At 44.3% G+C, this 25,750-nt stretch overlaps 1 protein-coding gene and 1 long non-coding RNA gene across 10 annotated transcripts in view; one reads left to right on the forward strand and one right to left on the reverse strand.

Annotated features, from left to right (window-relative positions):
• The window catches only part of NTM (neurotrimin), an 822,171-nt gene that overhangs the window by 66,680 nt on the left and 729,741 nt on the right, over positions 1-25,750 (forward strand). The window lies entirely within an intron of this gene.
• On the reverse strand, positions 18,087-18,867 carry LOC307203583. The gene is made up of 2 exons (XR_013833306.1): positions 18,809-18,867; positions 18,087-18,233 (listed from the first exon to the last, which is right to left on the reverse strand). It is a non-coding gene; the product is annotated as an uncharacterized lncRNA (long non-coding RNA).

Genomic DNA, 25,750 nt, shown 5'->3' on the forward strand with positions numbered 1-25,750 from the left:
TTAATGAGGAAATTATTGTGCAATAAACACACTTCAACTGACTTGCGAGACAGATCCAGGATTGCAAGGGGAGGAAAGCTACAGATTGCAATTAGAATGAGTTGCATAGGGCATTGGGGTGCCTTCAGCTTTTGTGGAACATGACAAGGCAGCCATGGGATTGCTGAAGGGTAGCAGGTGATGACATGAGCAAAAGAGAGAGAGGTAAATATAAAGGCGGTGGCGGGTGTGTGTGTGTCCTGTGTGGCTCTCATGAGCAGCCAACTATAAAAGCCTGTGGGAAACCAACAAGCAGGATTTGAGCACAAGAGCACTCTCCCTTCCTGTGGTTTCCAGCAACTGGTATTCAGAAGTGTTGCTGCCTCCGAAGGCCAATCAGGAGGTTCCCCTCCAAAAGCAATTCCTACTCTGCTTCCCCTCCCCCCAAGAGCACCTAGCAATGCCCACACCATAAATAGCATGGTCTCTACTTTTTCCCCATATGCCAAGCTTGCTCAAATGATTGCCTCCTTCTCTGCACCGCACCACTTGAGATCTGTTTGTAGGGAAGGCTGGGTGCGACCAATTGACCACTTCTTCAAGAGTCGCAGCAGTAACATCTATCACCTTCTCTTATCATTTACACTATATTTTTCCGACTCATGGCAAACCATTTTGAAGAGACTGACCACTTGCAAGGGTACCTACCTAGTCAGCAATTGCAATCATTGCAATGTTGGAAGATTCAGGGTGGATAAAATCAAGTACTTCTTTACACAGTGTATAGCTATACAATGGAACTCTCTCCCACAGAAGGCAGTGGTGGCCACCAACCTGGATGGCTTTAGAAGAGGATTGGACCAAGCCATGAGGGAGAGGGCTATTGATGAGTACTAGCCAGGTTGTCTGTGCTCTGCCTTGACAGTTGGAGGCAGTGATGCTTTTGAATAGCACAGGAGGGGATATTGCTCTTGTGCTTGAACCCTACACGCTTGTTTCCATCAATGATCTTTGGTTGGCCACCATCAGAACAGGAAGGTGAACTGGATGGGACATTGGCCTGATGCAGCAGGTGGTTCTTAGGTTCTTATTATACCTGCATTGTGGCGTAGCATGGGTTGCCAGCTCCCAGGGCAGGGCAAGAGTTGCGTCCCACTGGTGGACTGCACCCCACAGCTGGGGTGGAGATGCATGCTGGGAGCTTGGGAGGTCCATAGCTGTTGGCTCTGCCACTGCCAGTGGCTGTGTGACTTCTTGGCTTCCCAGCTCCACCAGCCCAGGAGCAGGGTGCGTAGATGTTCCTTCACTAGCCATGAGAAGAAATTGGTGCTGCTCCAGCCCTGAATGCCCAGCCCAGGTACAGCTTGCCACACCTCAGCTCCAGAAGGTGGCAGGAGCTCAGCCAAACAGCCTCAATGAGGGAGTGTGTTGTGGGGCTGTCTGGTTGCGCCCCTCTCAGAATTTTGCACCCAGAGCCACTGCCCCTCTGCCCCCCATGCTACGCCACTGCACCTGCATGCTCTGTGCCACTTCCTGGTATTCACACAGAAGAATAGGCGTTCTCCTACCTATTGGTTTCTCCCCACATTGTCAGATCCCTGTTCTTTCTAGCAACCCATCTTGCTGCTTGAGACCCTGCAGCATTTTGAAACCTGACATCTGATGAGACAGTGCTCCTGTATGTTCTGTGAGAACTCTCCAAACATCCTGGACGAGGACAGCAAGCCAGACATTTGGGCGAGCCACAGGCAATTGGCCCTTGAGTCTATCTCAAAAGATGCTCTACACTCATAAGGAGAAATAAAAAACCTACCCACCCTACAGTGAGCGTCAGCAGCTCAGTCATATGCAGAAGCCTGTAGGTGGGTTCCTCTCTCTCCCCCCCCCCCCCGGGAAGTCCTGGCCATCCACAGAGTGAACCCAGAGGCCAGGCTGAGAACTCGTCTCCTTTACTTACGCAGCCGGAGCAGCAGAAGTGAGTTCAAAGCTGCTCTGCAAATAAACTCTAATCGTTTTTCCTCCTTGTGTTTATGTGATTAGGGGGTTCGTTTGACTGGCATTATGATGATAAATGGCAAACTTATTGCATCATTACATTGGGCGCTAATGCGTAGTAGGAAGGATTTCTACTCATTAAAGGGAAGGCAGCCAGGCAAGCAGGCATGGGGTTTGGGCCAGCACTCAGTAAGATGTGCAGGCAGCTGCCTTGCCTGTGTGGGAGACAGAGGCCCTCGCTGCAAGGATTTTGACTCTGCCTTGCTTGGCTCTCCCCATTCTAGTTTTCCTAAGAAAAAACATATAATAAGGATGTCTGTGATTCTGTGAGTGTTGCACAGGGCTGCAGGGAGTGAAGCTGAAGATAATTGATCTATGCCTGGATAGGGATGTTCCTGAGAATCCTACCAGCACAGCATTCAAGGCAGGATCTAAATGGGGACATGTGGAAACTTCAGCCAGTGGACCAAATGTGACCCTCCAAACTTCTCCTTTTCCAGCTCAAAGGTGTCTCATGCCTGGTCGGGATGTTCTTGAAGCAGGTTAATGATTTTTTGCTTTCCTAGATCAGGGATGGAGAGGTGTAGGAGCCCCTGATTTCTGTATGACTGGAATGCAGAGGTATGGGTCATGTCTGTTGTTCATTTCACTCTTGCCTCTGGCCCCACTCACCTCCAGTATGACACTCCCAGAAGCCCCACCCAAGTCATCTGCTCTAAATGCAACGAATAAATGCTCTCTCTCTCTCTCTCTCTCTCTCTCTCTCTCTCTCTCTCGTGAGAAAGTAGTCTTGTAGGAAACCTGCATTGAACTTTGTGTGTGTGGAGGATTTGGAAAAAAATAGGATCAAAAAGTTTAAGACTAGGACCTGGGAGACCAAGGTTCCAGTTCCCACCCAGCTGTGAAGCTCACTGGTTGACCTAGGCCTGTTACCGCCTGTCAGCCTAACCTACCTCACAGGGGTTGTTGTGGGGATTAATTGAGGAGGGGTCCACCTTGAGCTCCTTGGAGGGGAAGAAGGGAATAGCAATCAATACAATAAAAAAAATACCCCCCCCTAATTTGAAAGCTATCCAGCCATCATTCTGCAGCCTATTTCTTTATAATATGTCGAAGGCTTCTCAATCTGACACTTTTGACAGAAACTGTGGGCAACCTTTGTCAGAGAGTCTTCAGCAAAGTCTTTGCAAGCCAGAAGAGGAGTCCCACAATACTATTATTTCATTTTATTTTGGGGTAGGTTTAGAGATGTGGAGCAAATTGAGTTCATGGGGGGTCATTGTCGCTTCCTGTGGCTGCCCTAGAAATCCCCAACACCTTCTCTGCCAGTTTCCTACACAGCTTCTGTTTCCCTTTTATTGAGTGCTTGTCATTCTGTTATCTGCCTCCAGGTTATTCTTTACCACTTTAACCTCTTGTGTAGTGGGGCGGAAAGGGAGCGAGGAGATGGCAAGAGCCCTTTTTTATTTTTCATACCAAAATGTAGGCACAGCGGGATGCCTGGCGATACAAAATGAGGTCTCCTTTGCCTTTGCGTTTCTCTAAGGAAGTGTCTGCTGCTTTGATGATTGGCAGATAGCAGCCTCTAAGGTGGTTACTTGGGGCAAGTAGATTTCAGTTAGTGCTGTCAGTAGGCCTATAGGGATTCAGTGTATTGGAAGTCTGCATTGCAAGAGAAGCTTCAGTTAGCTTGGATTTTCCACCGGAGAGCCCATCGATGGTGTCTGGGAAGGCACCAGCCCTACCATTAGGCACAGTGAGCTTACTGCCTGTGTGTGCCACACTGCCTTCCTTGCACCACCTAAGTTAGTCTGCTCCCCCCAGGTGCAGTGCAGCATGCTGTCCCATTGCCACCTCCCTTGAAGCTGTACCTGAGTGGCAGAGCATCTGCTTTCCATCTGCTTTCTATCTTCAGTGGTAATTCCAGGTAGGGCTGGAGGACACTCTCTGCCTGAAACTCTAGAGGGCTACTGCCAGTCAGTGTAGGCCAGTGTTTCCCAAACTTGGGTCTCCAGCTGTTTGTGGACTACAACTCCCATCATCCCTAGCTAGCAGGACCAGTGGTTAATGATGATGGGAGTTGTAGTCCAAAAGCAGCTGGAGACCCAAGTTTGGGAAACACTGGTGTAGACAATACAAAACTAGATGTATCAATAGAATGACTTGGTATAAGGCAGTTTCTTGTGCTCCTGTGTACAAGTCTGGTCAGCTACAGTACATGGGATTTGGGGTGGGGTGTGAATTGGTGCCATTTTGTCCTTATCCACAGATGGGAAAAGTGTATTGGTCCTGAGAATGAATCAGTAGGAGCCTAGCTTTGAACATGCAGACACTCTGAAATCATGAGGACCTGCACACCTTTTTTTGTTTTTGCAGACTGGATCCCCATCAGTGGCTCATTAAATTAGCAATTGGCTCTTCCAAGCTCTCTGGATTGCCAACCAGGTTGGAGTTGCACTCAGTTTCCTTGCTTGGGGAGCCTGCATGTGCTCAGAAACAGGGAAGGTGCAGGAGACAGACTTGAGTCTGGAGAGAGGAGAGGGAAGGACTTTTGAAACTGGCTGATGAGAAACTATACCCAGTGCAGCTATATAGGCAGCCTATTGCTTTTTTTTGCCGGGGGGGGGGGGAGGAGTCTGGTACAGCTCTTTTAGAACTAGTGTCACCTGCTGGGTATCTATGTGCTTGCCAGCTGCTTTCTCTGTACATTTTCTAAGGTGGTCCGGATATAAATGTGTGTGTGTGTGTGTGTGTGTGTGTGTACATAAATATAAATAGATAGATACAGTACATAGATGTGCATATTGCATTGCAGATTTGTAGTGCAATGCCTTCTCTGAAGTCAAGCAAGATCCACCCCCCCACCCCCATCATCATCAAATCTCCCTATCAAATCTTTGACAAAAGCTCAACATTATTATTACTTTTTAACAGTTGAGAAACCAGTTAGTTGCTGTACTGTACCCCTCCTTCCCTGAGTCAGGATGGTTTACTAGCACAGCAATGGACTGCAGGTGGTACCGTACTTGGAAGTGGCAAAAAAGGTGTGTGTGTGTGTGTGTGTGTGTGAAATGGGGCAACACTTTGCCACCTTGCATTATTATATAAGCTCTTTTATTTCCATTGAAAGTGGCTGGACACCCCCCACCCCCAAGAGCAACAAATAAGTTATGACACTTGAACTGAGTTTCTTCCACTTATGCAGATAACAATTCTAGATAAGGCATGGGCCACAGCAATCGCAGAGTGTGATCCATATTATGTGTTCATTTTTTAAAATAAAGGATATTTGTGGATGTGTATATATTTGCAGGGTACAGAAATATTTACTTAGCACAAATGCAGCTCTGCAGCTACTCTCTGGGAGCTTGCATACTCCAACTGCCTTTCCTGCGCCATCAATTTCCAAATTCGCTTTGCAATGCAAAGAGGTGGGGAGTGCCTGAGGACAAGTGTTGTGAAAGCCGGTGCCCGGATCACAGATTGCTGCAAGCATGAAAATGCATTCATATGAGTTTGGGATATAATGCCTGACACAAGATGTACCGCTCCTGCCACGCTCCAATCCCAGATAAGAACCCAGCAGTAACAGATGGAGGAACAAGGCACTTATCTTGTTAGTTGATGGATTTATCTCCTTTTCTCCCTCCCCATCCACCCCCAACCCCCCTGGCCCTCTCCCTACATATTCCATAACATTTTGTGAGCTTTGCTTCTTAACCAAAGCAACATACGGAGAGAGCGAGGACTGGTTCCTTTCTCTCCTCTCCCCCATCCCACCCGTCTCCCTAAATTCAATAAGGGCTGGAGTGACAGAGGAACAGCTTGTGGTGCCAAGGAAATTCCAAAACAGCCAATACAATGTTATGCTGCACAGGGGTGTGTCAATCCTTTCCCTCTGCTTAAGAAGACATCCACACCATCACATGAAGCGGGGGGGGGGGGGTAGGAAGAGAGTATCATTTCACTTGCCCCTGTGGGTCAGCATTGACCAAGGTTTTTGGACTGGTTTATGGATATCTGTTGGCTTGAGAAACTTCTCAGAAGAGAATGGCTGCTGTCATCCTGAAAGAGCATTGATTGATTGACTGGAGTTATATGAAGCTTTTTGAGGCAAAGGCTTCACAAGGCAGCATACACGCACAGCCTTAGTAAGCAGTAGCATTGTCTAAGCATCCCCACAGAATTTGTTCAAACAAATCAGGATGTGTGCTCACCGACCCTCCAAGTGTCCCTATTTTCCAGGGACAGTCCTGGATTTATAGAAGCTGTCTCAGATTCTGATTGTTCCTGGAATGTCCCAGTTTTTCTTAGGATGTCCCTATTTTCATTGGAGAAATGATGAGTGTATGGAATTTTGTTGTTGCTTAGTTGTTTAGTCGTGTCCGACTCTTTGTGACCCCATGGACCAGAGCACGCCAGGTACTCCTGTCTTCCACTGTCTCCCGCAGTTTGGTCAAACTCATGCTGGTAGCTTCAAGAACACTGTCCAAACATCTCGTCCTCTGGCGTCCCCTTCTCCTTGTGCCCTCCATCTTTCCCAACATCAGGGTCTTTTCCAGGGAGGCTTCTCTTCTCATGAGGTGGCCAAAGTATTGGAGCCTCAGCTTCAGGATCTGTCCTTCCAGTGAGCACTCAGGGCTTATTTCCTTAAGAATGGATAGGTTTGATCTTCTTGCAGTCCATGGGACCCTCAAGAGCCTCTCAAGAGTGTATGGAATAGGATGTCCCTATTTTTGTCAGAGAAATATTAGAGGCAGCATCTCTATTTGCAAGTGATAAATGTTGGAGGGTGTGTGCTCAATCAGCAACAGTGCATCAGGAAGTTCTGCCTTGCCCCGCTGCTGCTCCCACCATCACCTATCGACTCCTACCGTCATTGCCTGCTCTGCAGCCACTATGCACCTTGCCACCTCCACCACTGGTGGAGAAGCAGCACCTTCATCAGCGCCAAATTCAGGCAAGATCTCTCCCCCCCCCCATGGACACAATCTTGCCTACAATCGGTGTTGGTGACAGTGGTGCTTCTCTGCCAATTGTGGAGGTGGCAGGCAGGCATGGGACCCCTAGGCACACCACCTGTGGGGGCTTCTGCTACCTGAGGCAGTGGTCTCACCCTTCCTACTGGCTGTGCCGGCTCTGTGTTAAATGGCTAGCTGGTGTGGAAGTGGCCTAAAACTGGAGCCACCAGTGTTACAGTTCATGGAAATGGTTGTTGCTCTGTTAAATGGCATTTGGTTGGTTCCACGCTGCCATCAGCCATTGTTGTAGCCTGAAGGGCTTCCTGCCTGAGACTGAGTGACAGTGACAGCAGCCTCACGGGGAAGCAGAAGTAAGAGGAGCCAAGCAGATAAAAGTGGGCAATGGGAGTCTGGAGCAGAACTTTGCAGGGATTTGCAGCAGCCTAGTACATCCTTCCCCTCTCACCGCAAGACTACGTTGCATGGTCTGTAGTAGCAGCAGAGAGTTTTATTTTTATTTTTGCAGTTTTGATTTTTGTAGCCAATGGCAGCTTCAAACCCATCAGGTTGAACGTGCTTCTCTCCATAGAGACACAAATGAGGTACCAAATTAAAGCACACAGCATGTAAAGTTGCAGGAAATAATCGCTTTAGGAGTTGGTCCCCTAATCTGATGCAGAAGACAAAAATAAAAATGTGAAGGAAAGCACGTAGGCTGCAGGGTTCAAACTCGACCATGGGTTTTCCCCCCAGAGAGAGTTCTGGTTTTGGTTGATTAAAAGGCCTCCCACTGATGCACACATGCACACCCATGCTGGCTCAGCTGCTGAGATGCAATAGAACACCATTGGAAAAAAATTCTGAACATTTGGAACAGTTCAAGCACCTGTTACTATGCTTGTTAGGGACAGATGGGGGCGTTGGTTGGAATGGGTGTTTGTAGGAAGGGGAGAAGAGAAGTGAGGGGACAACGCCATCAATGGTGATCATTTGGTTGGCTGGGGAATGTGGGGTTGTGTGAGTGTAAAAGAGAATGATTGGGAAATGCTGTTGAATTCGTGTGTAGGCATGTGGATCATGCCATTATCTAGTTCAGTCACTAGGTGGCACTGGACTTAATTATAGCTGATTGGCACCAGGAATTTCTTGTTGCTCCTTTCTTTATGAGAAGAAACAAAGAAAGAGAGAGAGAGAGAGAGAGAGCCACATGGCACCCTCCAGAAGATGTGGAATGCAATTTCCGTGAGCCCCAGCCAGCAAGGTAAATAGCTAGAAATGATGGGAGGAATTGTCCAGAATATCTGGAGGGCATCACATTTTCTGCATAAGAACATAAAAAGAGTCTGCTGGATCATGCCAATGGCCCATCTAGTCCAGCAACCAGATCTTACAACCTGGTGCCAACCAGGTGCCTGTGGGAGCCCACAACCAGGGTTTGACCACAAGAGTACGCTCCCTTCATGTAGTTTCCAGCAACTGGTACTCAGAAGCATTACTGCCTCCAACTGTGGAAACAGAGCAAAGCCATCTTGGCCAGAAGCCATCGATAGTCCTCCACACCATAAATTTATCTAATCTACCTTTGCAACCATCTAAGTTGGTGGCCACCACTGCCTCCTGTGGGAGTTCCATAGTTTAGCCATGTTCTGTGTGAAAAAGAATTTTATTTTATCTGTCCTGAATCAGTAAAGTTTCCTGCCTGGCTTCCTTTCTGGTGAGCCATACAAGCCTCCTGTGTTTAGACCTCCTGTAAAATCTCTTTCGGGTTTAGAGCCAGCATGAGCATTTGGGGCAGGACCACCAGGATATGATGGGGCTGAAATAATATGGCAACATAGGAAGCTGCCTTACACTGAGGCAGATGACTGGTCTGTCAAGCTCAGAACTGTATGCACTGACTCTCCAAGGTGTCAGGCAGGGATCATTCCCAGCCCTACCTGGAGACACCAGGGATTGAACTAGGGTCCTTCTTCATGCAAAGCAGATGCTGTACTACTGTGCTCCTGCCCTTCCCCTAATGTGTGCAGTCACAGATATGGGATTCAATGTTGGCTTGGGAGAGTACATCTTGGTGTGACACTCTGTCCTGCCATGTGATGTCCCAAATCTTCCTGATGCAGTGCATGCGGAAGACACTGAGGCATCATCACTCCTGGCAGTTGTAGGTTGCCCATGACTCACTTCCATAAAGCAGCATGCTCAGCATGCAAGCCTGGAAGATCCTCATCTTGGTATTGGACGTTAACATCATATTCTTCCAAACCCTTTAGGAAAGGTGATCTATTGCTATAGCTGCCTTGTCAATGTGCATGCAGTGGGGGAGAGCTTTCTCCCATGGCTAAGAATCTACTGTAGAAAATAATATGAAATAGCTTTTTATATGGATTATCCCTATTCATTCTAAGGATACGGTTTTTTGCATAGTTTTGTATATCATTTTAAATTATTCTTAAATGAAAAAGAAATAGGTCAGTTAGAACTTGGTATAGGAAAATGTATGCAGTTGTACAATTGCCTACTAAAGTAAAGGCCATAACTTGATAGCCTGGAGATTGGGATATGTCTCTTTATTTTCTGTTCTTCTCTGGAGAAGAGTGAAGCGATGATCAGGGTCCCTCCCTTTTCATGTAAAAGTGTAACTTAACTCTGTGGCTTCAAACAAGATCTACCTGTTTATTGGCTATTTCTAAGGCAACCATTGCTAAGGTGACAACTAATTACTATGCTTTTGGTGACAATTAAGGCTGAAATAAATCTGTGCTGCTTAATCTGCTAAAGTCTCAAAAGGTTATTTCTATGTTCTTGAGCCTTCTGGTTTCATTTTAACCTCAAATGTGCCTTTGTTACATTTCAGAGTAAATCTGCACAGAGTAGCAGTTTGTCATCCTTTAAAACCTGGGGCCGGCTCTCCAGTTAGGCAAAATGAGACAGGTACCATCAACAGAAAATGCTAAAGTGCAGGGGGTGGCTGTGCAGCACACACAAACCTGTGCATGATGCACAGCCTGCCTCATGTCCCTTAAACCGGCCTGATGCTCTCAGATATGGTTGGGGATGATGTCCAGTGACCAGTGTTGAAATATGATTAAGCTGTCAATCTGGACAGTTTCTCTACATGAAACAGGAAGGGCACCAACTTATCTTTTGCCTTAGGCAGCAAAATGTTTTGAACCACACTCGACCAGTGCTACCAAATGTTATTTAACTTGCTTATTTTAACAACACAAGACTATAGGAAGACCCCTGCTGGATCAGGACCAAGGTGCATCCAATCCAGCAGTCTGTTATCACAGGGGCCAACAGGTAGGATGTGAACAGCATTCTTCCAACCTGCAATTCCTTGCAAATGGTATTCTTCTGAACTTAACCAGTGGGTTTCATAGTATCAGCCGCAAACACCCCACACAAATGATGCTTGAATCTGAAAATGTAACTGAATCCATGAGAGCTGGCTCAAGTGCCAGTATTGTAGTTGTTGTTTTTAAATATATTTTTATTAGTTTTTATATATATTTTCCAAACAAAACATAACATCTCCTCTCATCTTATACAACATTTTGGCTATAAGCCTAGGACTTCCATCAACCACGTCTAATGATTTTCAACCTTCATCACTTAGCCTTGCCTTTCATTATTTTCACTATTACTTTTAAGAGTCCATAACTTAAAATCCATTCTCATAAATTTCCCTGCAATATTTCATATAGTTCTCCTTACAGAATTTCTTGTAATCCTACAAGCGTAGTCAATTGATTACAATTGTTTTTCAAACAGTTCACATATTTACTCCAATCTTTCAAGAATTTCTGGTCCTGCCGGTTTCAAATTCTCCCTGTCATCTTATCCAGTACTGCATAGTCCATTAATTTCATCTGCCACTCCTCTTTCGTCGGTAGCCAGTCATGTAGTTTTAACCCTCCATCGTTAAGCTACAGTGCCCTGGTTGATTCTTGTAGATGGCACTTCCGGAGGCGGCGCGAACGGCAATGGCGGTCCTCTTCTTTCTGTGAGGAGGAGCTCCGTGGAAACCGGGTCGTCCGCTACGGCGAAGCAGAGACCCATTCGGGAAACCCACAGGCAGCAAAAGCCTGTGGTCTCGGGACTCGGCGGGCACCAGAAGCGGCCCCTGAAACGCTGAAGGAACCCCGTAAGGGGCTCCGGAACGTGGAGGGGGTAGCGGCGCTGTGAGTCGTTTCGCAATCTGCGGAGTGAAGCCGCGCTGCTGCTGCCGGTGAGCGCTGACCTTTTTTCCTGGAAACTTCTGATTCGGAAAAGCAACAACCCGTGAGTAAAGAAGGACTTTAAAAAATTTGAGACTAAAAAATACTGAATTTGGCTGAAAGCGGAGTGACGTAAAACAGGAAGTCCGTCTTCCGCTGCCACTGAACTTCAAAGCAAAGAGCTGGAGGAGTGGGGGCATAGAAAGAACTTTTAACCTAACTGATCTGAGCACCCACTGAACTTTCCTTTAAACGAAATAAGGACTTTAAGCAATTGATTTTTTGCCCTTTATTTACTTCGTGATACCTTTCTTCTATTGGAACTACAATTTGAGTGAGAAACCCAGGTGCTGGAGCTGCCTGAGACTGAGCTGTCAGTTTTCAAGATCTGGCTACTGTGTATTAAAATTTGCAACAATCTGAGGGGGTTTGGACTTGCTATTTTGAAACATCATTTGAAACACCAGTATGCACTGTTTGAAACAATGTGGCTGTCAACACTAACTCTGTTTAAAACCTGTTATTGAAGGTTCTGGGACATTAAATTTGATTTTAATAATTTTACTAGAATTGGATTCTTCCCTGAAGACATTTTAAGCTCCCCCTAGAAGATTTGGGGATTTACAGCAGTGACATTATTCTACTTTCCTTTTCCCGACCTCCTGTTTGACTGTTTTCCTCTGGGCTGCAGCTTTCTCATGGGAACAACTCAGCTTGACCTTGACTTTTAGATAACTCTGGAATGAGTGGCGCAAGAAAGAGGGGAAGAACTAGACAAACAACTTTAACAACTTTAACCTCAGCCTTGCAGACACGTAGATCATCTGTACCTACTTTGCCTTCAGAGGAAGAAGCTGCTTCTCTGCCACAGGCAGGGGAGGGAGAAACTGAGCAGTTACAATTGGAAGATATGGCCTCAGGAGCAACTGCTTCTATTTTAGAGAAAATATATGAAAAATTGGAATCTCTGGACAAGAGAGTGGAATCTTTGGACAAGAAAGCTGATGAGCAAACAGCTAAAATTGATCAAAATACAGAATGTCTAAATAAATTAACTGGACAAGTATCACAGAACGTACAAGCAATTGGGCAGTTGATGGAGGCCACAGTAGAAAATCGGAAATTGGCTGAGGACACTAGCCAAAAACTTGAAAATTTAGAACAAGAGGTAAGACCACTCTGCAAACAAGTAGGTGAACACCAGACCTATCTTTCTATGATAGAACTGCGGAACTGGGAGAGTAACTTAAGGATAAGGGCGATACCAGAAGTGGAAGAAGGCAACTTAGCTGAGTTTTTGACTAAAGAATTTTACAAGTTTTGGAATTTAGAGGAAAAGGACTTTAAAATTGTATCAGCTTTCAGGCTTGGAAGATTTGCAAAGAAAGAGAAGCCCAGAGACTGTTTGATAACATTGAGATCAAAGGAGGAAAGGGATAAGATTTTGGGCCTACACTACGAAAAGTCACTGGACATTTTGGATAAAAGAATTGAAATTTACAAAGACATTCCTAAACAACTGTTGGACCTTAGATCTGCCTACCTTGAATTGGTTAGGTTGCTGAGGAGCAACTCAATTATCTTTAGGTGGGAGTTTCCTCAAGGACTATCCTTTACCTTCAGAGGGAAGAAGGTTAAAATTAGAACATTGGAAGATAGAGACAAATTTTTGACTGCATACGGAGAGGACCTTCAAAAAGGAATTGAATCACCCTTTGGGCCGGGAGCACCGGCGGTACCTTCACCCTTGGAACCTGAAGATCCAGCGAATAAGATACCACCCCCAGGAAAATAACCAGACTTATTCAGGATGTCTCTGCAACTCTTGAGCTGGAATATAAATGGCTGCAACATCCTGGAAAAAAGGAGGAAAATATTTCACATATTAAAAAAAGAACAATTGGACATTATTTGCTTACAAGAAACACATGTGACCAGGCTCCATAGAAAAGTGTTAATAAATAAAAGACTTGGCCAGGAATTCATATCTTCGGACAGAATAAAGAAGAGAGGTGTGGTGATATATGCAAAAGAGAGCCTGTCACCTAAATTTTTATTTAAAGATGAACATGGAAGAATTTTGGCAATTGAGATACAGCATCAAGGAGAGAAGCTTTTGATATTAGGAATTTATGCACCAAATGAGGGGAAATCGAAATTTTACAAGAAGTTGCATGAGACTATGCTGGATTATCTGGACTATAACAACATCATCATGATGGGAGATATGAATGGGGTCGTATCAACTAACATGGATAAGTCACAAAGCCAAAATGTCTCAAAAGACGGCAGACTACCAAAGACTTTTTTTGAAATGACAGACAATATGGATCTGATTGACATTTGGAGAACAAAGAACCCCTTGGGAAGAGAGGGAACATTTTTCTCTGAAGCCCAGCTGACCTGGACAAGAATCGACCAAATATGGATATCTAGAGGTCTGGCACCTAAGGCCAGAAAGGTGGAAATCTGCCCAAAGACCTGCTCCGACCATAATGCAGTAAAGATGGACATGACACTACTACCAACCGGCTCCTTTAGATGGAAGATGAATGACAATTTGTTTAGAGATCAGGAGATTATTAAGAAGGCCCAAAAAGTTTTGAAGGATTACTTTGAGATAAATATGAACACTACGGTGGAAAAAAGAATTATCTGGGACGCAAGCAAGGCTGTGATGAGGGGGTTTTTGATACAACAGAATGCTGTAAAGAAAAGGACACAAAATGAGAGGAAAGATAAGATCTTGGAGAAAATTAAAGAACTAGAGAAGAAGCTAAGATCAAACCCGAAGTCACAGCCGATTCTGAGAGAAATTAAACTTTATCAAGCACAATACTCTAAATTGATAAACCAGGAAATAGAGTGGAAGATTAAATTAATGAAACAAAAAACTTTTGAATCGGCGAATAAATGTGGAAAATTGCTAGCTTGGCAATTGAAGAAGAGACAAAAACTAAATACAGTTACAAATTTAGAGATTGAAGGAAGAAATATTCAGAACCCTGTGGATATTAGAAAGTGCTTCCAGAGATACTTCAAAAAATTATATACTCAAGGGCCGCAAGACGAGGTTGAGATTAAACAATTTTTGGAAAAAAATGGACTATCTAAATTGTCACAAGAAAATAGATCAATCCTGAATTGCAAAATAACACGACAAGAGATTGAACAAGCCATTCAGAACATGCAATTGGGCAAATCCCCAGGGCCAGATGCGCTGACCTCCAAGTATTATAAGACATTAAAAGACTATCTGATACAACCACTGATGGAGGTTAGCAATGAAATTATGGAGGGGAAGAGGGCGCCGGAATCGTGGAAGGAAGCTTTTATCACATTGATACCAAAATCGGAAGCTGAAAAGACACAACTTAAGAACTATCGTCCCATCTCTCTTTTAAACGTGGATTACAAAATATTTGCAGACATTTTGGCAAGTAGATTTAAAAAAGTATTAAATGAAGTAATTCACAAGGACCAGGCAGGCTTTCTCCCAGGTAGACACCTGTTTGCTAATACAAGGAACATCATTGACATTTTGGAACTTTTGCAAACAGATATAAATACAAAAGCAGTGTTAATTTTTATAGATGCGGAGAAGGCCTTTGACAATATTTCCTGGAAATTTATGAAGGGAAACTTAAAAGAAATGGGAGTGGGACGGGGTTTTGAGAATGGGATTGATGCAATATATTCAGAACAAAAGGCTAAACTGATAGTTAACAATGTGGTTACAGAAGAGTTTAAAATTGAAAAAGGAACACGACAAGGCTGCCCTATTTCCCCTCTGCTATTTATTTCGGTTCTGGAGGTGCTCTTGAATATGATTAGAGGGGACCGGTTGGTGGAAGGAATTCAGGTCGGAGCGAAACAATATAAACTTAAAGCTTTTGCAGATGACCTAGTTTTGACCTTGCAGGAGCCAGAATCTAGTACGAAAAGAGTATTACAATTGATTCAAGACTTTGGTCGGGTGGCGGGATTTAAATTAAACAAACAGAAAACCAAGGTATTGGGAAAAAATTTGACAGATACAGAGTCAGAACGGTTTCAGAGAGAGACAGAATTAAATGTGGTTAAAAAAGTAAAGTACCTAGGGGTAAACATAACAGCAAAAAATCTGAATCTATTTAAGGACAATTATGAAATTAAGAGAGACTTAGACAGTTGGACAAAATTGAAACTTTCTTTGTTAGGCCGAATTGCTGCTATCAAGATGAATGTATTGCCAAAAATGTTGTTTTTGTTCCAAACACTACAGATTGTGGACAAGACGGAGTGCTTCCGGAAGTGGCAGAGAGATATCTCTAAGTTTGTCTGGCAGGGCAAAAAGCCCAGAATTAAGTTTAAGATACTAACTGATGCGAAAGAAAGAGGGGGCTTTGCCCTGCCAGACCTAAAGTTGTACTATGAGGCCGCAGCTTTCTGCTGGCTAAAAGACTGGCTACTTCTCGAAGACACTGACGTACTGGATCTGGAAGGTTTCAACAATGCTTTTGGTTGGCATGCATACTTATGGTATGACAAGGTTAAGATCAATAAGGCCTTTAAGAACCATATTGTCAGAAAAGCAGTGTTTAATGTCTGGACAAAATATAAAGACTTATTGGAAAATAAAACTCCAAGGTGGCTATCACCTCTGGAAGCTAAGGCCCGAAAAAGACCCAATATGGAGGCCAAATGGCCAAAATATGGGGAAATACTAGAAAAAGATGGAGACAATTGGAAATTGCAGAGTTTGGAGAAAATGAAGGATAAAGTGCGAGACTGGTTACACTACGCTCAGATTAAAGAAGTCTTTAAAAATGACAAAAAGTTAGGGTTCCAGGTGGAGAAATCGAAATTGGAAACAGAACTGTTAGAACCTAAGACCAAGGTACTTTCAAGAATGTATAACTTGCTGTTAAAATGGAACACACAAGATGAAATGGTTAAATCGGCTATGATAAAGTGGGCACAGGATATTGGGTATAACATTATGTTTGAGGACTGGGAAAGGTTGTGGACCACTGGGTTGAACTTCACTGCATGTAATGCTTTGAAGGAAAATGTAATGAAAATGATATATAGATGGTACATGACCCCAGTTAAACTTGCCAAAATATACCATTTGTCTGATAACAAATGCTGGAAATGTAAAGGAAATGAAGGAACATTCTTTCACCTCTGGTGGACGTGCCCTAGAGTGAAGGCCTTCTGGGAAATGATATATAATGAGTTGAAAAAGGTATTTAAGTATACTTTCCCCAAGAAACCAGAGGCCTTCCTCCTGGGTATTGTCGGCCAGAGGGTGATAAAGAAGGACAGAACTTTTTTCCTGTATGCAACAACGGCAGCAAGGATACTCATCGCTAAGCATTGGAAAACCCAAGACCTACCCACACTGGAAGAATGGCAGATGCAACTGATAGACTATATGGAATTGGCTGAGATGACCGGCAGAATCCGAGACCTGGGAGAGGAGAGAGCTGAAGAAGATTGGAAGAAATTTAAGATTTATTTACAAAAATAGTGTAATTTGGTTGTATGTTAAGGAGGATGCTAGATCATAAATAATTGAGCACCACCAAATTAGGCGGAATTAGGACGATAAGTGAGATTGAGGAAAATATAAACCTTTTGGAGAATTATTAGATTATATTCAAATGAATGGGATACAAGAATCTAAACAAGATGATAAATTGCTGGCAAAATTTACAATGATGTAAGTGGGAGCGGGAGACGTGAGGGAGTCCAAAGAAGTTATGAAACTATGTTATGATATATGTTATACTGTTTATTATTTCTGTATTTGTATTTAAAAATCTTATATATATATATATATATATATATATATATATATATATATATATATATATATGATTCTTGTAGATGGCATCTTGCAAATTCCACTCTCTCCCAGTATAACTTGCTCTTCTTCCAGTAGTTAATAACCATATACCCAACCTGACTAACCTAAATCAAACTTTAAGAGAGGATTGGACAGATTCCTAGCTTTAAAAGAGGACTGGACAAACGCAAGGAGGAGGAGACCATCAATGGTTGGTAGCCATGATATGCTCTGTCTCCAGCACTGGAGACAATAATGCTTCTGAATGCCAGTTGCTGGAACCCACTGGAGGGGAGATTACTGTTGTGCTCAGGTCTCCTTGTGAGTTTTCCATAGGTACCTGGTGGGCTATTGTGAGAACAGGATGCTAGACTAGATGGTTCATTGACCTGATCTAACGTGGCTCTTTTTATGTTCTTATGGAGGAGCATATGTTTCCTATTCCTATATTAAAGCTTATTTGGATTCCTCTTTCTTATTGGTCCCCACTGGAGAATCTGAAGTATATAAGGTCACTTAGAGAGCTGGGGTGAGATTTCAACCTGAGACTCCCTCCTGGATCACAGTATTAGTCACTACAATGCACCTTCCCTTTGTTTTATATGTGCAAGAAGTAGTTTTATATGAGAAGAAATCCAGCTTGCATGGAAGAAGCAGAATATGGTCACTCTGATCACCTCTGCCCCCAATTCTTCCTTACACCATGTTGGATATTGGGTGGGTAAGAAACAGTCACTCCCCCATTTTTTATTATCTTTCCCCCATGCTATTTCACTCCACTGTTGTTGTTTTTAAATGATTTTCAAGTACAACCAAGAAAATCATGACAACAATATTTCTAAACAGTGTGGACATACAAGTTGGAATACAAGTTGTTTTACTGTAAAGTTTTGCATTTTCTTAAAAAAAAAGTGGGAGTAAAAACATTTGGAAGGATGGTTGGCAGTTTTGATGAACTAAAAAATATATATTAATTGATTTCCTTCAGTATAATTACAGGAAAATAAACAAGAGTGGAGATAATAGAATAATTCTCATAAAAGAGCAGGCAGAAGCAATCCATAAAGACAAATGCAGCCTGTACAAGACCAGACCCAATCAAATAATGGCAAATGCTTTATTAAATTTGTTGACCAATCATCATATTTCATCTTTTAAAATCATGCAAATTTTTCTGAGTCTTGTCATAACTCCAATGAGGAAATTCTCCCTTCTTATCATCTTCAACTTCTCTGTTCTCTCGACCTGTAATGACAGAATTTAATTGAAAATAACTCTGGATTCTACCAGTACTGTGTGATATAAAATATTGTGGCACAGGAGAAATTTAATATGATTTCCATTTGTTTATTCAAATGTAGATCTGTCAAATACCATAATAAAATAACAGGATTAAGAGAGAGTGGGAGAAGGATAGTGCAGCAAATCATTACAGCAGTAAAAAGTAGAGCTCAAAGCTTTAATAAGTGGATTAATCCTTTAAGGCCAAAGTCCTATATGAATTTACCTTGGAAGAAGCCCCATTTTGGACACAGTGGGGCTTAACATTCAGAGGTAGAAAGCTTAGAGCACTCAGCTGTGCATAAAGTTTAGCCCATTGGTAAAAATGAGAGCCTCCAGAAGTTTTGGGACTCCAGCTGCCAGCAGCCCCAGCTAGCATGGCCAGTGGCCAGGCATTGTGGGAATGGCAATCCAAGTACCTGTGGAGGGCCACAAACTCCTGGGTTAGGGTATAATTAGCTGTAAAACATGGGCAGAGATTTGCCATGGCATCTCCTATTGGTTGTCAAGGAGTTAAATGCAGCTAGCTACTGCCCCACCTTTTCTCTTTCTCTCTTGCAGGCTGAGGTAGGTGGCAAAAGCAGGAGCTTCCAATGGACAGCCATATGTGGCTTGTAGAATGCCCTATTGTTTTGGCCACACAGGCTGAACTGTTTGGTGGCAGAACTGTTGTCATACATGGTGTACTCAGTCACTTCTACATCCCAATGATTTATTCAAGTTCTGCCAGATTTTATGGTGTTTCAGAAAATTTTTTTGATCAGAAACAAGAGCAGGTTAAAAGAAATGACTGTGTACATCAGGGTGGGGAGCCCAACAGGCCTCCCCATGGGATTGTGAAGCTGTTTTGGCCGAACCATGCCCATCTGCCTCAAACCTGACTTCAAAAAGAGAAGGTTGCGAGCCCCAGCGTTCACCATGGCATCAGGTGATTGACAGGTGGATGGTCCCATCCACCTGTTATCCTTTGTCCATGGCTGGTGGGGGAGACAAGGAGCTTGCCTTCTCTAGATCCAGTTCCACACCCCTGCCGATGCAGATTTTGAGCAAAGATAAGTATTACGGTTCCTTCCCCAGCTACATTGTCTGTCCCCCAGTCAAGTGTGCTTCTGTGCAAATGGATGTTTTAAAAAAGCTTTCCCCATCCCCTTCTTGGGCCCTCCTGAAAAGAGACGCCATTCATATTCTCTCTGTCTGCATGGCCCCGGTGGACTTACCCCAACTCTGTAGAGGCTTCAAAATCCCAGCTCTGATTTCAATTAAGAGTCCGCTTTCTCTTCCAGGCTGGGCTGGGGCTTTGGAATCCATTCCTAATCCTCACATTAGCCCTGATTCATCTGTTTCACCAGCATTATCATCGCTGTCCCTTGGGAATGGGGGAGGAAAGAGAGAGGATCGTATGGGAGGATAAATACCATTTGTTTGTGTTGCTTTCTGTTCTGCGTCCTGATTGCATCCTCTTTTTTTATCCCTTTTCTTTTCGACACAACAATTATTATTAATTTCTCTGTGTTTGTGCCTGGGTTTATGCCAACAGAAAAGAACGCTAACAGATAGTGTCAAACTTTATAATTGGGTGGGAGAAGGTAGGGATGGGAGGAGGGGAGCTGCTCTATTTTTAGATTTGCCTGGAGAAGACAAGGTGTTTCTTGGCAGATGTCTGTATCAGACTTTGCACCATGTGTTGGATGAGAAGCAGTGAGTATCCATAATTTCTTGCAAATAGCACAGCTGGGGATAAGTGTCCCGATAAGGCAGCCGGCTTGTGGATGTTGTTGCTGACTCCATGGTCAAATTGGATGGATCATCTGCACAATGGACAATGAGGAGCACACTATAGTTCAGTGGTGGGGCCTCAGCTCTGCATGCAGAAGGGCCCAGTTTCAATCTTCAACGTCTCCCTGTCAGGCGGGAATTGCTGCCTCTTGGTGTGGGCAATACTGAGCGGTGCTATTTTTCTGGAAAAAAGGAGGTGCTGGAACTCACCATAAACACTTCCCTTGTTCTCTTATGATGGCAATGGTGCCCACCTAGGAGTAACTCAATTCTGGTGAGTTCCGGCTTAAAAAATAGTCCTAATACTCAACGGCGGAGGAAGGCGCACGGGCACCTGGGGCGGCGCGAACTGAGGGTGGGGCGCACTGCGGGGCCTCCAGAGTCTGCCTGCCTCCTCCCACTCAGCCACCCTACAGCTGGGGGGGGAGACAGTGGGCAGCCCGTCTCCCAGGAGAGACGCGTGGCTCGGGCGCGCTGCAGGCCCCGTGATGAGTGCCGCCCTGCATTTTGCCACCCCCCCTGAGTGGTGACACCGGGGGTGGCCCGCACCTACTGCATCCCCCTTCCTCCGCCCCTGCTAATACTGAGCTAGGTGGACCAAGTATTTGACTCCCTAGGTTCGTGGGCAGTGCAGAGTTAAGTCAATAGCGCATGTGTTATGCTAGTACTCTGGCTAATAAAGGGTTTCATTCTGAGTGGGTGCCAGCAATTATAAGTAGAAGTGAAGAAGGTCACTCCCTTTTTTAAAGACTCGTATGTACTGGCCCAGTCTATGAGCCTCCCAAACTTCTTGGCTGCTGGCAGCTGGTACTGGAACAGCTTTCGTCATTGAAAGGTATGGGAAGCCTTGGAGGATTCTCTCTGCTTTCTTGGTGTCTGCAATGCATTTATGTCATATTACAAGTGCCAGGAGCCTAGGGCATGGAGTTTTCCCTGACATCTGACATTAGCAGTATTACAGGCACCAGAGAAAAAAGAGAGTTATCTTCCTGACACTGAGAAAGGAAGCAGGAGCTCTGAGCCACTATTTGCAGGGGTGGATATAATGTACAATTGTACATAATATGTATACAGTGCTTTGGATCCACTCTGCAAAAGAAGAAGAAGAAGAAGAAGAAGAAGAAGAAGAAGAAGAAGAAGAAGAAGCTTGCCTGCTTTTGTGGTCCTAAAAATGCAGCATCAGCAGGATAAATGCTCCAAATAGGTGGAAGGTGGAAAAATGCATGATAAGGGGACAGGTTTTGCACCAACCTAATGGTCTCCTCTAAATCTAAGTGGAGACCATTTAGAGAAGTATGAACAGAGGTAGATGGGTGTTTGTGCATGTGTGCATGTGTGTATATGTGTAAGAGCAAGAGTGTTTCTCTCTTTGGGGTCCTGCACTTGCAGAGGTGTAGTGTGAGGGGGAAAGAGGGGCTGTAGCCCTGGGTGCACAAGTTTGAGGGGGCGCGAATCAGGCACCCCCATGCAGGGATCCCTGTCCTGTCCTGCCTGCCACTGGGGGTCTCTGAGCCCCAGAGCCCAGCCTGGCCTTGCCACTGCAACCATGGCCACATTGTTGAATGGCCACCCGGCTAGCGTTGTGGGGATTTGGGGCCTTATCAGTGGAGGCACAAAAAGTGGAATATGATCTTTGGAAAGGTCTTCGAGGCCAAGAATTATCCCATGTTTATGTGGACACCCAGGACTCCATTTTTTCCCAGGCCTTTGACTCCCAACAAGGGCAGTTTTTGAAATGTTTGTAATCAGGCTGCCCTGAACCTTCTTATTGCTCTCTTTTGGCTAGCTTGGAGTTTATAACCTTTTGTGGTTGTCATTGCTTTAGACTTTGTGTCAGACTGCTAAGCTTTAAATAATTTGAAATTCTTTGAAAAGGAGACTAAAAGTAATCTGTAGGATGAAGACAGTCTCAATGTTAAAGGGCTACAAGAACCCAGGAATCTTCTTCTTTTCACGTTCTGGAATCATTCTTAGCAGCTTTGAAATTGTGGCACAGATCTATTAAAGAAGGTGCACTAACTAATGCATTAATCTCATGGAGCTCTGGTCCACGCAGCATGCAGGCAGTGTTGCAGCTCCGGAGAAGCAAACAGAACTGTTGCAGCCTGTCTCCCACGTGCCAGTCCAGAGTATCTCTCTATTTGCTTTGTGTTCCTGTAAGCAGCAGATAAGTAATAAATAAGTAAAAGGAACCCGCACAGGTTCCTTTTAATTTTGGCTGGGTTTATTCAGGCTGCCTCCACACATTTCCACCAGCCCCTTCACCCTGGGGTCTCCGGCTGAAGGTGAAAGCAATCTCTTTCTCTGTTTGAGGCTTGGGGCTACGTTCGTATTGATTTATTCAAGGGGAAGGCACAGACGCTGCGAAGAAAGAAGGGAGCAGAAATACTCTTCGCCGCCGTGTGCAGATTGAGCATTTGTGTACGCGGAATGCCAAGTGGGGACTCTCTTAATCGGCTAAGGGCTTCTCTGAGGCTGGCGGTGCCTTCCTCTGTTGCACTGACGGGAAAGGGGGGAAGGACGTCCCGAGGCATGACACGCAAAGGGTCGACTCAGAGAAGACGAAGGAAGAAAACGAAACTCCGAATCAATTAGCAGCTATGGATTACTGGAATGTGGTTCTCTCTGCCTGCCCCTGTCCTTCTCCCTTTCATTCCTCTCCCTTTTTCTTCCAGCCGCCTCCAGCCCCAGGCGATGAAGAAGAAAGGATCTGAGTGTGCTTTCTTGCCTGCCAGGAGGTGAGGACCTTGTTCGCCAAAGCCAGCCAGAGTTACTCTGTGCCTGGAGGCAGTGTGAGGAGGGCCTCAGGGGCTGTTCTGCCATCAGGCTCAGTGGCAAACTTTCCTTTATTGCACCTGGCATCCACTGAAGGTTGTGTGAGACTTGTAGAATATGAATGAACTGGAGGGGAGTTCCTCAGGGGGGCTCCAGGAGGTGTTTTTCTCCCCACCCCACCCCGCTCCCCACTTTCCGCTCCTCCTTTTGACGCTAATGAAATCTCGCTGTTGTCAGGCTGCCTGACAGGCTCTGCCATCCATGTTAATATCTTTGCAGTCTGACTGTGTGCTTGGAAAGGGAGGCGAAGGAATGTGGCAGAGATGACTCCCTGCTCAAACACGACTGTTCTAGGTTTAAGTGAATTGAAGGCCAGAAGGTGATGTAGGAATGATGGACTAGAGGATCTCGTTTTGCCAGGGCAGGGCTTTCTAAACTATCTTGTCATGAGAGAAAGAGAGAGAGACAAAGAGGGAGAGGAAGGGGGAGGGGAAATGCTTTTAAACCAACACATTTGTTGAGGGAGCTCTGCAGATGTGCCATCTTGCTTGCAGAATATAAGCAGGGGCATCTTCCAACATTTCTCCAATGAAAATAGGGACATCCAACTCCATAATAATGATATTAATAATTTTATTATTGATGCCTCACTCCTCTGACTGGGTTGCCACAACAATTAAATATTTAAAAAGTTTCCTATACAGTCGTAACTTGGTTCTCGGATGGAATCTTTTCTGGAAATCCATTCAACTTCCAAAAATGTTCAAAAACCAATGTACTGCTTCCAATTGCCTGCAGGAGCTCCCTGCCCTGCACTCAATCGGAAGCCGCATCAGAAAAAAAGTTCTCAAACAGGAACACTTCTGGGTTTTTGGCGTTCAGGAGCCAAAACGTTTGAGTCACAAGGCATTCGAGAACCAAGGTACGACTGTACAAGAATGTCATCAGATGTCTTCTAAATGTTGCATATTTACTTATTTCCTTTGCTCAGAGGTTCCATAACTCCATACCCTCCAACATTTCTCCGATGAAAAAAGGTACAGCCTAAAGAAAAGCAGGACATTCTGGGATCAAATCAGAAACAGCAGGTGGCTGTTGTAAATCTGGGACTTTCCCTGGAAAATAGGGATACTTGGAGGGTCTGACCTTCTAGGATGGACATTCCTTTATTATAGGATGCTGGCCACAGTGACTCGGCCTATTTGCTCCTTCTGAGCTCAGAATTCCTCACCCCCCTCAAGATTATGCCCAACACTGGCCACATTCACACCATACCTTTAAAACCATGATACCCCTTTAAGCCATTGTGGCTTCTCCCAAGAATCTTGAGAGCTGTGGTTTGTTAATGGTGCTGTGAGTTCTTAGGAGACCCTCTATTCCTGTCCCAGAGCTATAGCTCCTGGAGTGGTTTGGCAGTTCTCTCTTCCCAGGGAACTCAGGGAATTTTAGCTCTGGGAGGGAAATAGGCGTCTCCTGACAACTCACAGCACCTTTAATGAACTACAGCTCCCAAAATTCTTTGTATTTTTTAATATACATTTTTATTAGTTTTTACATATATTTTCCAAACAGAACATCTCATCTTATACAACATTTTGGGTATTTAAGCTTGAGACTTCCATCAGCCATATCTAATGATTTTCAAACCTCATCTCTTAATCTTACATTTGTTATCCTAACTATTACTTTTTTTATAATCCATAACTCAAAATCCATTCTCATAAATCTTTTCTGCAATATTTCATATAGTTCTCCTTACAAAACTTCTTGTAGTCCTACAACAGCTCCCAAAATTCTTTGGGGGAGCCATGACTGTTTAAAGTGCCATCACTGTGCTTTAAATGTATGATGATAATAATAATAATAATAATAATAATAATAATAATAATTTTTTATTTATATCCCGCCCTCCCCAGCCGAAGCCGGGCTCAGGGCGGCTAACAACAATAAAACAGTACAAAAGTACAGCACAAACAACACTCTAAAATCATTCATTATAAAATTAATTAAATTCAAGCCACTGGCCACCATTGGGCCAGAGCTCTGCGAAGATTGCCGAGGGAGGGAGTCAGGCTGTACCCTGGCCAAAGGCCTGGCGGAACAGCTCTGTCTTGCAGGCCCTGCGGAAAGATGTCAAGTCCCACAGGGCCCTAGTCTCTTGTGACAGAGTGTTCCACCAGGTCGGAGCCACAGCCGAAAAAGCCCTGGCTCTAGTTGAGGCCAACCTAACTTCTCTGTGGCCTGGGACCTTCAATATGTTTTTATTTGAAGACCGTAAGTTTCTCTGTGGGGCATACCAGGAGAGTGTGAATGTAGACACTTTGTCCTGGTTGCACATTATAGTGGTATGTTGATAGCCGCAGGCAAAGCTCTTTCTCATTGCATTATCCCCGGGAAGCTTCCAAGGAACTCTAGCATTGCCTGAAACAGAGGGCTGGGGGAAGAGAGTGATTAGCAACTCATACAGTCACCATCCTTGCTGGTTTATATTATCTTTTCTCCCTGTGGAGTAACAACTAATTTCATCAATTCATAGAATTCAATTAATATACCTACTGAGATGATATGGGAATTGCCTTCCTGTGTTATGAAAAGTCAGGTCTAGTCAGATAGGTCAGGTCCAAGTAGGGTTGGATGAGAAAATAAATTCAGTTAGCATTTAAAGGCAAGCCCATCTAATTTGCACTTTCTGAAACAATACATGAACTGAAACGCAGCAATCCTTTGAAAGTCAGACATCTGAATTTTGCAATGCAGCTCTCCAGCCATGTCTTGTATGCAAAAATGCATATATAGTAGGGTAAAGTGTGCATATATTGGTGAAAATAACACACAAAAGTTCATTATAGTAGGGCAAATTGTTTTGCAAAAAGTATCTATGTAAGGCAAAACTGCATAGAAAAGTATGTATAATGGGGTAAATTTGCACT

The sequence above is a fragment of the Podarcis cretensis genome (genome assembly GCF_951804945.1).
Source record: "Podarcis cretensis genome assembly, chromosome: 15".
In the NCBI taxonomy this organism is placed as follows: domain Eukaryota; kingdom Metazoa; phylum Chordata; class Lepidosauria; order Squamata; family Lacertidae; genus Podarcis; species Podarcis cretensis.